Source organism: Zalophus californianus, chromosome 4 (genome assembly GCF_009762305.2).
Source record: "Zalophus californianus isolate mZalCal1 chromosome 4, mZalCal1.pri.v2, whole genome shotgun sequence".
Classification (NCBI taxonomy): Eukaryota; Metazoa; Chordata; class Mammalia; order Carnivora; family Otariidae; genus Zalophus; species Zalophus californianus.
The window spans coordinates 15,273,540-15,287,467 of NC_045598.1; the positions used below are offsets into that span (position 1 = coordinate 15,273,540).

The 13,928-nt window shown below is 35.7% G+C and overlaps 1 protein-coding gene across 13 annotated transcripts in view; it reads right to left on the minus strand.

Moving 5' to 3' along the window:
- EIF4G3 (eukaryotic translation initiation factor 4 gamma 3) overlaps positions 1-13,928 on the minus strand; it is a 337,040-nt gene that overhangs the window by 84,173 nt on the left and 238,939 nt on the right. The gene's annotated exons all lie outside the window — the stretch shown is intronic.

The following is a 13,928-nucleotide window of genomic DNA, read 5'->3' on the forward strand; positions in this document are numbered from 1 at the left end:
ATTATATTGTATCAGAAGTTCTAGACGGGAAATTAAGCCTACAAAGGATTTTTATTCATTTGGCTTGCAAATTCCACAAAATCATTCAACATTTGGATGTACAATTTAAAGACTAAACATCAGATAGCAAATAGAATATTTTAAAAGGATCCTATAGAAGTTAACGCATGAGTCAACAGAGAGAAGGTATGACAGGCAGATGGGTAGGGAGAAGAGTCAAAGAAAGGCCACTTAACAAATAGAGACATTATCAAAAGTGAATAAACACAAAGCTGAAGGTACCCTGTACTATTTCCCTACAGAAATATAAGATCACTCATTAAGCAAAACGAACTAATCTCTCTGGACAGCCTACTCTTTTTCAGAAGAACAGCAGAATATGAACACTTACACTGTTCTGGGGAACAAGGAAAAGGAAACATTTAACATTCTTCTCAAAATTACTGCAACATCATAAAAAATACCCTTGTAAATTTCCTTTGTTACACACACCTCAATTTTTTTTTTTTTTTTTAAATCCTTCCCCTCACAGACCCTAATGAACAAGAAAACATTTGACCACTGTTATTCTTCTTTGGTGACCTACTCAAAGTAAACTATTTTCCCAAAGTATGGAATTAAAATTGTGGTAACCATGCATGGGTTTAAATTTTCTACCGCTTCACAGTCTTCTATTGAATATGTATATTCATGTGTGTGTGTGTGTGTGTGTGTGTGTGTGTGTGTGTGTGTGTGTGTGTGTGTGTGTGTGTGTGTGTGTATGTATGTATGTACGTAGTGGTCTCTTTTCATTTTTTATGGATCTTCTGATTTTATATAACCAGTCTGTTTTATGTGCATCTCTCCAAAATGTGATTAATTCTGATTCCACAGCAGAACTCTTTTTAAGAGTTAGAGCTTAGGAAACACGTACATTTTATTTTAAATTTTATTTCATATATGCATAAATTTAGCTCTAAATTCCATTCATAGAAAAGGGGAAGACCACTTTCTGGAGGATTCTTTCATATCAAATATACACTCAGGAGTGGTTTCCTCTAAACAACAAAAACCAAAGATGTGGATAAACTTTATTTTTCAAGAATATATCAACCGTACCCACAACCGAAAACCATAAAAACAAAAACAAAATTTCTTCCATGGACAACATAACATGCTTTTTAAAAAAGAGCTACTTATGCAGCAGAAATTGTTACTCTGTTTAAGGGGCTATTTAAAGTTCTGATTTAAAGCAGTAATTCACAAAATGAAGTAAGAGAAAACACACACTTCCTTAGGAGATATACAAAATTTTGAAAACCTGAACACAGATACATACATACCTAGTGTCTGAAGAGATTTGGATATACATCCCCTCTCCTACCATTACTGAAGGAGAGGTGCACTAAACTTTGGGTGTGCTATAGTGGGGAGGAGGGAAGAGTGGGGAGGAAGACAGAGACATCAACTCTGATTTACAGGACAATTAATCCTGAATTAGCTAGAATAAGAGAATTACATTTAAGACACTGTCTCAGATTTGTTCTTTCTTTTCCAGTCCATTCCCAATGCCTATACCTTAGATTAGGCCCATATTACCGCACTGATGTTACTATAAGATGGTCTCTTAACTGTCTCTGATTCTTACTTTAAGGCATCATATACAATACTGATGAATGGCCTTTACAAATAACTGATCTGACTGGGTTATTCTTCTACTGAAAATATTCTTTAAGGCACCATACACCATGCCAAGCAGAGTTCCTTACACAAAGTGGGCACTTAAATTTGCTGACTAAAGAAATAATAGCAGCTCTATGTGAAAGATGTAATACGGACACCCCAAGACAAAGACACGGATTCTTTCCCCCTTGTCTTGAATGAAAGCACCACAGGACAAGGGACAATCTCTGTATGAGATTCATAATTATCTGAATTTAGAGATACCTAAAGCAGCTTCCCCTACCCCTCATAAAAACGCAACTCCTATAGGCACATTTAATTTCTACTACTTTAAAATACAAAATAAGGAAACATAAACAAAAAAGCAATACTATGATTTCAAGACTTCTGCAAATTTTTACATTATTGGCAGAAAAATGATGTTTTCCTTGAATGCTCTTGTTAGGAAATGACTAATATATAAATTCAGAAAAATGCTGGGGACACAGAGAAGTTTAATGATTGGGTTTTAGAAGATTCTTTGTCTTTTCTCTGACAGAGGTTTTAGAATTTATGCTAAGACTGTATCAAGTTAGAAATGTTCCCATTTTCAACTCTCCCCCCTGGAATGGAACACAGACTCCAGAAAATTGTGCCCTATCAAAACTATTGTAACTGGTAACGACTCTTTTAAAAAAGAAAGCACAATGCAATACATTTTAATGACATCTGGTAAAGGCCTGACAAGTCATTCCTGTAAGTAGAGGAGTCCCTTGTTTTTCATTTACTTTTTATATGACCTCTATTGGAGTCAAGCTTTTAATCTTGCAAATTAAAAGCTAACAACTAACCCTGTGCAACTCAGGAGGTAAGTGCTGGGCTTGGAGAAGGGGGGCTAATAGAGAAGATTCGTAAGTTGACTGAATTTTATTAAACCCATGTAATTTTGCACAGTCTTCCCTGAAGCCTGACGTAATTAGAATACTGAGAAAAACTATTATGTAAAATGGTAGATCACATAAGAAGAATCAATAGCAGCTAAGAGACAGAGGCAGAATGCATCCTGAAGAGCTATGGTGTGTAAAACATGATCTAGAACGTACACTGCCTCTTCTTTGCAGGCGTATAAGGGCTAAAGAAAGTCCAAGTAGTTAAGCCCTGGTTACTAATCTGAACTCCTGACTCTAAGAGATGTCAGAAATAGTGTATAATAAGTGGAAGAATGACACACATGCCTCCTATCACTAGCATAATGCTATTTTTCTTTTTTTTATTTAAAAAAAGATTTATTTATTTATCTGACAGAGAAAGACACAGTGAGAGAGGGAACACAGCAGGGGGGAGTGGGAGAGGGAGAAGCAGGCTCCCCGCTGAGCAGGGAGTCTGATGTGGGGCTCAATCCCTGGACCCTGGGATCATGACCTGAGCTGAAGGCAGACACTTTTATTTTTTTTTAAAGATTTTATTTATTTATTTGACAGAGAGAGACACAGCTAGAGAAGGAACACAAGCAGGGGGAGTGGGAGAGGGAGAAGCAGGCTTCCCGCTGAGCAGGGAGCCCGATGCGGGGCTCGATCCCAGGACCCTGGGACCATGACCTAAGCCGAAGGCAGACGCTTAACGACTGAGCCATACAGGTGCCCCCACAATGCTATTTCTGTATCTAGATTATTCTTTCTTCTCCTAGTCCTGCCAGTCACAATTCCTATATATACACAGACTATCATTCACCTTAAGACATAGAAAAATTCCCCAAACTGGGGAGGGGGAGCTTGGAGGGTAGAAATTTAGTATAAAAGGATGGAAATGGTTAGCTTCCTTAAATATTTTCCAAAATGCAGGGTTTTATAAGAAAAACATTTATAACCTTTCTCTTTTAATTTTTAACTTTTACAGTAGGCTTCACACCCAACGCTGGGCTTGAACTCATGACTCAGAAATCAAGAGTCACACATTCTACCAACGGAGCCAGCCAGGTGCCACACATGTATTTTTTTCTAATCATAAAAGTAAGATATGCCCATTGAGGAACACTTATAAAATTTAGACAGATATAAAGTTGGAAAAAATATCTTATCTCTGAGATATTGTGAATATTTTGGCTGAATTTCTTGCCAGCATTTAAAAAACACAAGTAATATGTACACTATATATTTTTATAATCTTTTTTTATTTTTTAAAGATTTATTTATTTATTTGACAGAGAGACAGAGTGAGAGAGAGGGAACACAAGCAGGGAGAGTGGGAGAGGAGAAGCAGGCTTCCCGCTGAGCAGGGAGCCCGATGCGGGGCTCGATCCCAGGACCCTGGGACCATGACCTGAGCCGAAGGCAGACGCTTAACGACTGAGCCACCCAGGCGCCCCTAATCTTTGTTTTTCTAAAACTGAACTGCAAACAAGAATGTAAACCTTTATAGTTTTGATCTTTCCATAGGAACTGCCCTAACAAATCAACTTAGTCAAAATCCCTGTATGTTCAATCTACTACATTTTTGTTAAGGGAGGAAAAGAAAAGTTCACAGGTTGGTATTTGAAAGAAAGTAAATCATGAAAGATAAAATAACAGGCAGTAAAGAACTATAAAAGGGTTAGATGTACATGACTTTTATTAAGTCACTTTAGTCAAAAATAAGTAGGAAGAAAGAAAAACTTCCTGACTGGTCTGTAGGAAGTCCACCGTAAGATGGAACTACACGGCTGAAGTGTCAATCAACTGACCAGGACCAAGTCGCAGCAAAGATTTTTATGAGCTGCTTCTAGTAGCAAAGATTTGGCTTTGGGCTAGTTAGAGTAGGCTAAGGGCTTAAAAATAGATTAGGTTAAAAAAGAGAAAAGGCAACATAAAGAATTATACCTGTATTACATTTATTAACCATGTAAAATACTTACGTAAAGTCTGGAAAGAAATGAGGAAAAGTTTAATGTTAAGACTCAGACTACGATATTTGAACAATGGGATTTCCTCTGTTCTTCAATATTTGTAACAATTTAAAATTTGAAGAAATGAAAGAGTGAAGCTTTTAAAACTGATTTTTACTAATTGTTTCAATCTTGTTTTATCTTATATGACTGAAGTGGAGGTATTTTGTTCTAGATTTTAGGACCGCTCTTTATAAAAATACTACTGAAATAAATTTTAAGAACTGTTAATCTTCTCTTTTCAGGACGCCTGGGTTGCTCAGTCAGCTAAGTGTCTGCCTTCGGCTCAGGTCATGATCCCAGGGTCCTGGGAATCAGCCCTGCATTAGGCTCCTTGCACAGCGGGGAGTGTGCTTGTCCCTCTGTTTGCCACTCCCTCTGCTTGTGCGCACTCTCTCTCTGACAAATAAATAAAATCTAAAAAAAAAAAAACAAACTGTTAATCTTACCAAAGATGTTAGAATTTTACATATGGTTTTTGATCTACAGTGGACTTGGAGAACTCATGGAGCTCTTCAACAGCATTTGTTTTACACCAGAAAGTGGAAGCATCATCATTCCACAGAGATTAAAAGAATGTGAAAGAGGTAATTACATAGGAGAGGTAAACTTTTAGTCCCAACATATTCCACTAGCTATGCAATATAAATCTGAAAACAACTTTTACTGAAGATACCATGTTGGTAAACTTGCTTCTCTTTACTAGATCACTTCTTCTTTATTATTTATTTCTTCAGTAGTCAAGTAAGTGCCCAGTAAACTATTAAGGGTTAATAAAATTTCATTTTTTTTTCTGGTGCCAAAAAGGGAAAAGACCTCTTCTGCTTCCCCTTTTCTTAGATCTTTGCCTAGAGAAAGCTTGTAATTGTAAATCCTTCCTCTATCCATCTGATATATGTGTAAATCTTTTTAAATGCTAAAGAAGACTCTTGGCAGCTTTATAACTCAGGAAAGACTTTCTTAAGAGTCTGGGAGCCAGGGACGCCTGAGTGGCTCAGTCGTTAAGCGTCTGCCTCCGGCTCAGGTCATGATCCCAGAGTCCTGGGATCGAGCCCCACATCGGGCTCCATCACAGGGTCCTGGGATCAAGCCCCACATCGGGCTCCCTGCTTGGCGGGAAGCCTGCTTCTCCCCCTTCCACTCCCCGCGTTCCCTCTCTTGCTGTGTCTCTCTCTGTCAAATAAATAAATAAAATCTTAAAAAAAAAAAAAAAGAGTCTGGGAGCCATCTCTTCTTGTAATCATAGGAGTTTCCTCCAGGCAACCACCTGCTTATCATAAACATATGCAAAGTTTAATTTCTCCTCTGGATAAAGGCAAATGACTAACACAGATGGACACCCCAACTACAAGGAGAATTTCCAGGGAACTAGATACAGCAGCAATGGTGCTGGTATAGTCTTGCTACATGAGGACAAATTATATTGAGAACATGTATGTACACACATGTAATGAATGTACATGTATAAACATGTATGTAATGAATTGTATTTGCCTGGCTTTACGAAAGCGTGAGATTTCCTTCTGTCTGTAATCTCATTAGTGAGTTGCATGTAATGTTCACTTAGTGCTTATTCAATAATAAAACTATTTTCTTTCTTTCCTGTATTTGTGAAGAGCATTTTCTGGTTTGGCAGGAGGTTTTCATTTTTTCCCCATGATCCAGTAACAAGAATGAGATGGTCTAGGAGTGCCTAAATGGCACGAATCAGCTGAAGATCTTGTGGCCACATAATACCCAGATAAGAGACCCTGAATTATAAAACGTGTTCCTTCTAGTTTTCTATTCTTTTGGAATATAACATGAACTCTTTAGCTCTAAGATTTAAGATGAGTGCGTCCAGAGTCTGAGTCTCTGGACTGAAGAGACACAACACTATGAAGACTTATTAAGAATAGATACTTCACTACTGGTAAGGGAAGGGCCTCCTTACATTGTCACAGAGTTGTATATAAAGAGTAGAATGTTCCAATAATGGAGCTTCCAATCAGAGTTCCCACACTTAAGACCCAGTTCTAATCTCGTCTCTTTCCTATCATTTTTTCACATGTTATTTCTCTTTTTAAGATCCTGGTTTTTAATTCCTAGAAGTTGGCATTATATCATACCAATTACAATATATTCAAGAATTTTATCTAAAGTTTCTTGAGGCTGGGGATCCTAATCTTTTTGTTCTTCCATAGATCCTTATGAGAACCTAGGAAAATTTGATGATTTTTCTAAGAACCTGGGGCAGAGCAAAGAAAAAACCCAGTTGAGAGAAGGTAAGTTTTTACAATGGAGATGTACATGAACTAGAAAAACTAAGAATGGTGATAAGTAAGACTGATGGGTCACTGAGAGATGTCAACCTAAAGAAACACTAAGGAGTAAGTCTGTCATTGTTTTCCAGCATCTTTTCAGGAGTTACTATTTGAAATGTATGGATGGCGTGTTGATTATGCTTCTCATCGTATGTTAAAATACTCTATGACTTCTTCACATAAGGTTAAATAGTATAAACTAGTCTGCTCAGGGTCTAGCGCTGGAACCAAAAAAGAAAACAAAATGAGGATTCTAGACAGAATTCCACCAAAAACATACATCTTTAACAAAAAAATTTTTACTTCCATGTTGAATCACTACGTTGTACATCTGAAACTAATATAACATTGTACGCTAACTAACCGGAATTAAAATAAAAATGTAAAGTTGAAAAATTTTTTTTACTTCCAGCTTTAACACTACACATTGTGAAGGTAAGAGTCAACCTGTTGGTTTGTTCTTTTTTTTTTTATTTTGGTTTGTTAATACTTTTAATGTTCTCAATAATTACATTTTTCATTGTATTCGTCTTTTTTCCTAAGTGTTTTGTTTTCTATTTTTTAAATTTCCCCTATTATCTTTATTATTTCCGTTGGGTTTAATTTGTTCTTTTTTTAAAAAAAATCTCAGCTTTGTTGAGGTATAAGTGACACATAAAATAATAAGACATTTAGAGTACACATTGTGGTGATCTGATATATGCACACATTGTGCAAAGACTCCCTCCACCTAGTTCATTAACACATCTATCATCTCATATATATTTGGGGGGGTGGTAAGAACATTTAAGTTCTTTTCTCTTTGCAAATTTCCATTACACAGAATGGTGCTGTCAACTATAGTCACCATGTTTTACAGATCTCAGATTTTATTCATCTTACATAATTTATTTGAACAGTTTCTTCACATGGAGGCTGAGATCACTAACTTGAGACCATTTTTCTTTTTTTTTTTAAGATTGTATTTATTTATTTGACAGAGAAAGAGACACAGTGAGAGAGAGCACAAGCAGGGGGAGTGGGAGAGGGAGAAGCAGGCTTCCCGCCTAGCAGGGAGCCTGATACGGGGCTCGATCCCAGGACCCTGAGATCATGACCTGAGCCGAAGGCAGACGCTTAATGACTGAGCCACCACATATATCTAAATATGTGCATTCAGAGGTCTAAACTGCCACCTAAATACTACATTAGCAGAGTGGTACGCAGAACAATGTACTGCCAAAGATGTCCATGTCCCAATCCCTGCACCCTTGTAATAGGCTACCTTACTTGACAAAAGTGACCTTGCAGATGTGATTAACTTAAGGGATCTCAAGGGAGGGAGACTCTTTTTTTTTAATTAACTTTTTTTAAAGATTTTATTTATTCATTTGAGACACAGAGATAGAGAGAGAGCGAGCATGAGCAGGGAGAGAGGCAAAGGGAGAGGGAGAAGCAGGCTCCCCACCGAGCCAGGAGCCCAATGTGGGGCTTGATCCCAGGACCCCGGGACCATGACCCGAGCCAAAGGCAGACACTCAGCCATCTGAGCCACCCATGCGCCCCAAGGGAGGGAGACTCTTATTCTGAATTAACCTAGCAGGCCCAATGTGATCAAAAGGGTCCATACAATTGGGAGGGAAGCAAGAGAATCAGAGACATCTGAAGATGTTATGGTGCTGGCTTTGAACAGGAAGGAAAGGCCAGAGCCCAGGGCAAAGTAGGTAGTCTCTAAAAGATGGAAAAAGCAAGGGAACAGATTCTCTCCCAAAAAATACATTTTTGTTGCTACCTCAAGTTTAGTCCAATGAAACTGATTCTGGACTTCTGACCTCCCAAACTGTGACATAATAAATTTGTGTTGTTTTCAGTCACCGGGTTTATGGTGATTTGTTACAGCAGCAAGAGGAAATGAATACAAGCACAAATTTTTATTTGGGTTTTATTTCCATGCAACTGAAAATACTTTATAATTTCCCTTTGATTTCCTCTTTTACCCTTGGGTTATACAGAATTTAGTTTCTGAATATTTGGGGGATTTTCCAGAGATGTTTATCTTACTGATTTCCAATTTAATTGCATTGTGGTCAGAGAACATACCTGCTTTGATTTGAATCCTCTGAAATTAAAACTTGTTTATAAGTCACAATACGGTCAATCTTGGTAAATTTGACAATTGCACTCATGTATCTGTTGAGTATTTTGTGTCAATTAGGTCAAGTTGGTTGACTGTGCTACTGAATTCTTCTATAGCCTTACTAATTTCTATCTACTATTTCTATCAATTATGTTTCTCTAATTAGGTCATGGATGTCACTACTTTTTGAACATGTGAAATGCAGTTATAATAACTGTACTTAATAACTATTTTGTCTGCTAATTCTAACAGCTTTGTCAATTACAAATCAGTTTTGACTCATTTTCTTCTCATTATGGGACCTATTTTTCCCATGGCTTCATCAGTCAGTTCTACTAATCATTTGAGAAAGAAATAGTATCAATTCTATACAAACTTTTCTAGAATACTTAATAGTAGGGACTACTTACCAACTCATTCTATGAGGTCAACATTACCCAGATGCCCAAATATGAAAATTATCAGAAAACCACAAGCCAATATCCCTCATGAACTTAAGATGCAAAAAAAACTTAAATTGTAGCAAACCAAATTCAATAATGTAAAAACAAACAAATAAAACCTACCTCAGAGACAAATTTTATTTCAGGAAAGCAAAGTTGGTCTATTATTTAAATATCAAGTAATATAAAGCAAGCAGTTAACAAAAGAAACCATGACCGTCTCAAAATGTTTAAGAAAAACATTCAATAAAATCCAATTTCTATCCCTGATTGAAATAATGAATCTCTCAAAAAATTAGGAATAAAAAAGAATTTCCTTGACCAGACAATTCAAAAACCTACAGCTAACACCGTACTTAATGGTAAAAGATTGAATGCTTTCTTTCTGAGATTGGAACCAAGAATGTTTACTTTCATCATTTCCAGTCAATATTATACTGAAGGTACTAAGCTAGGGCAGTAAGAAAAAGAAATAAAATTCTACTTCACTTGTCTTTGTTCAGGAATGACAAAAGCACTTACATAGAAAATCCAAAGAAATCTCTATAAAAAAATGCTAATAAAACTAGTAAATGAATTTTAGCAAGACTGCAATATAACAGACTGGAAAAAAAAACCTCTATTGTACTTCCATATACTAGTAATGAAAAATTAAAAATTGAAAGGAAAAATACCATCTATAACAGCATCTAAAGATATAAATTTGACAAAATTAAAAAAGACTTGTACATTAAAACCTTCAAAACATTGCTGAGGGAATTAAAGAAGACAAATTGTGAAAATATGCTGTGTTCATGGGTCAGAAGATTCGATATTGTAAGATGTCAATTCTATCTATAGTATTCAACACAAACCCAATCAAATTCCCATAGGCTTTTTTTTTTTTTTTTTAATATATGCTCTATGCCCAACACGGGACTTAAACGACATCAAGAGTACATGCTCTACCAACTGAGTTAGCCAGGAGCCCCAACCAACAGGCTTTTTTGTAGAAAATATTTGTAGAGAAAACTGATTCTAAAACTAACATAGTTAACTGTACTGGAATTAAGATAAAAAACTTAATAAAAATGCAAAAAATTAAATTAAATTAAATTAAATTGCCATAAAAAAGCGAAAGACCTAGAATGGCCAAAACAATTTTGAAAAAGAAGAATAAAGTTAGAGGACTTAATACTATCTCATTACAAGAATTATTACAAGCCTTAGAAATCATGACAGTGTGGTACTGGCATCAAGAAAGACAACTAGATCAATGGAAAAATAGAGAATCCAGAAATAGACCCACATATAATATATATAACACATTTTGGGAAAAGGTATTAAGAAAATTCAACAGAGACAGGACAGCCTGAATTCTCACACAATGCTGGTGGGGATGTAAAATGGCAAAAATATCTGGAAAATGGTTTGCAGTTAATTCAAAGCTTAAAACATACATTTACATGGAACCAAGCCATCTCACTCTTATGTATTTACTCAAGAGAAATGACAAAATATATCCATAAAAAGACTTGTACACAGATGTTCACAGAACTTTGCTCTAAGAGCTCCAAATTGGAAACAACTCTAATATCCACCAATAGGTGAACAAATTGTGGTACATCCATAGTATATCAGTAATTTTTATGAGCTACTAACATATGCAACAATATGGACAGATCTATTGAGTAAAAAAGCCAGATCAGTTTATGCTTTCTCATTTCATTTATATGACATTCTAATAAATCTATAATGACAGAAAGCAGATCAATGCTTGCCTTTGGAATGGAGTGAGGGTACTGCAGCTCAGAGGGATTTATAAAGAGGTAGGAGGAAACTTTTTGGGGTGATAATTATGTTTATTACCTTGATGGTAGTAATAATTTCATGAGCATATATACAGACGTCAAAATTGATACAAGACTTTAAATATATACATGTTAACTTTATTTTAAAGGTGTTAAAATGGACCCGGTGGTTTTTTAGAAAAATTAAAACATAAGTATACCCATGTATCTATTATAAACCTGCTAAAAAATGATAGTATTTTTTAAAGACTATGAAATAGCTTGTATAGTATTCTTCCATTTATGAAAAGAAATATGTATCTGTACATCCAAGTAATGGGACTCCAAGGGCTTTTTTTTCTTCCTGTTGTTGCTTTTTAATCTATTTTCCTTTTTTAAATGACAAAAGTATCAATTGAAACAAATATAAAGGTAATAACCCCCTTCCCCAAGTAACTAATTCTAGTGGCCTGAGGTAAACAACATTAACACTCTTTGGTATACAGTTGGCTACCCCTTAATGACTCATACAAATAATCATAATCAAATACATGTTTATTTTAAATAGAAAAATGGAGTCATACTAAAGTTATTTTGCAAAATGCTTTATTTTTCCTTAATTTATTATGAAAATCTCTCCAGGTTATCACACAGTTCTATCTCATTCATGTATTAGCTGCACAATATTCCAGAGTAGATATGTACAATTCCTCTTGAAAGATATTTTGCTATTTTCTTGCCAGATTTAATTCCAGGATGGTAAAAGTAACTCTTGAACAAATACATGAGTGTTGTATTTCTTCCCTTCTCATAGATACTTGATATTATAGCTAAAAAATGGTATTTCCCATTCAATAATGGATGGGCATCTTTTATTTTCTTTCTTTTTTATGGGGGGAATAGCATTCTTTCCTATGAATTTTTATTTTTATTATTTACTCAATCTTCTATTAGATTGTTGCTTTTTTTTCTTTTTTTAACTCACAGGTACTCTGCAGACAAGTTAACCTTTTACATACCACCCACTGTCCTGTTTCTTTTTGCCAAGGCAAAATTCAAAATTTTGTAATGAATACTGTCTAATGAATATGTGTTGTTTTTACAAACAATATCAACACAAAAACCATGAAAGAAAACATGCATTAATTATTCTGAAGTTAAGGCAAGGAAAAGTCTTCTTCTTTGATAATGACTCAAAAACTTATGAATATGGAACTTTAAGATCCAAAGATAATTAAATGGATTCACTTGGGGGAGCCTGGCTGGCTTGGTCAATAGAGTATGCAACTCTTGATCTAGGGGTCATGAGTTTGAGCTCCACGCTAGGTGTAGAGATTACTTAAATAAATAAAACTTAAAAAAAATAAAACGGATTCACTTGGATGAGAATAATTCCACTACTAGCAATCATCTACTTCACAATCTTTAAGACCACACATTTCTGTAGTTTCTGAAGCATATCCAAGCTACGAATTTACCTTCTACCTTGCAGGACCATTTCCTGCCCCACCGGCACTAAAAATTTTTACCACCAACACACTTAATGTGTCTTTGCTATTCTACACAATCAAAGGCATGGACACAAGTTAAGAATCCAATATTAAGAGTTTGAACCCTTTGAGGATAAAGACTGCATCTTATTGGTCTCCTTTGTATATCCACCATTTAACATAGCACCTAATCCATAGTAGATGCTCACTGAAAATCTGTTAAGGAATAAATGCCCTGCAAGCAAAATTCAATCCAAAGTTAATGTCTCTGTCTACAACAATAAACACTGGTTCAGTCTCCTTCTGTGCGATAGGAAGTATTATATTATTCCATTTCGGAGATGAGGAAACTGAAATACAGAGAGGTTAACTCAATTGCCCCAACCCCAGAAACAGTAAAGGCTGGAGCTACAATTAAAACACAGATTTAATTGAAAAGCCCTTGTCTTCCCAATACAACACCCTGCCTCTTAACTCTGGCTTGTTCCTACACTTTCTCCTCTGAATTCCAACTTCATTTACATTTTGGTTAATAAGACTTTTGTTATGTAGCATGAGAGGATGTAGAGTTAAACAAGGGAGGGTACAGTGAAGAACAGTTTGTCACCAATATGGCATAGTATGTCCAGTCATGAGGAAAATAAAATGGCAAAGTGACTTTAAGGAAAAGATCTGTTCCCAAAAGTCAGAGGACAGTGCATATGCAATTCTGTCAGCAGTAAGAACAAAGATGACTCCAATAAGACCATCAACATATTTTCTAAGTGTCTGTATTGTATTTTACTGCTCTTTCTGCATTAACGTAGGCATTTCTGCATTTTAACAAATGCTTTTGTATCACCGCTACCATAATCAAAATAGACTACAATTGAAGGTAAGTCCAGCACAGATGAAGAAATGTCAATCACTACAGCACAAACAGATAATTAGACAATAGACTTCAACACAAGTAGCTGTCCTTCTGTTTACTAAATGCTTTTCACCTCTAAATACAACACTAAGGTTCATTGCCTTGAATATGCAAGAAAATGGATAAAAAAACACCTTCCCATTTGATCATCAGTGAGACCACATTGCCAGTGCTTTGCAAAGTGCCCAAGACTACTGAAACCTTAATCTGGGGGAGCCACTATGAGTAATAAAACACAACCTAACAGATGTACTTCCTCATTTCCTCACCTTACCCATCCTAGATTTACACATCTGTCTCTCTGTAAGATCATGGAGCTTCCAAATATTGTGAACT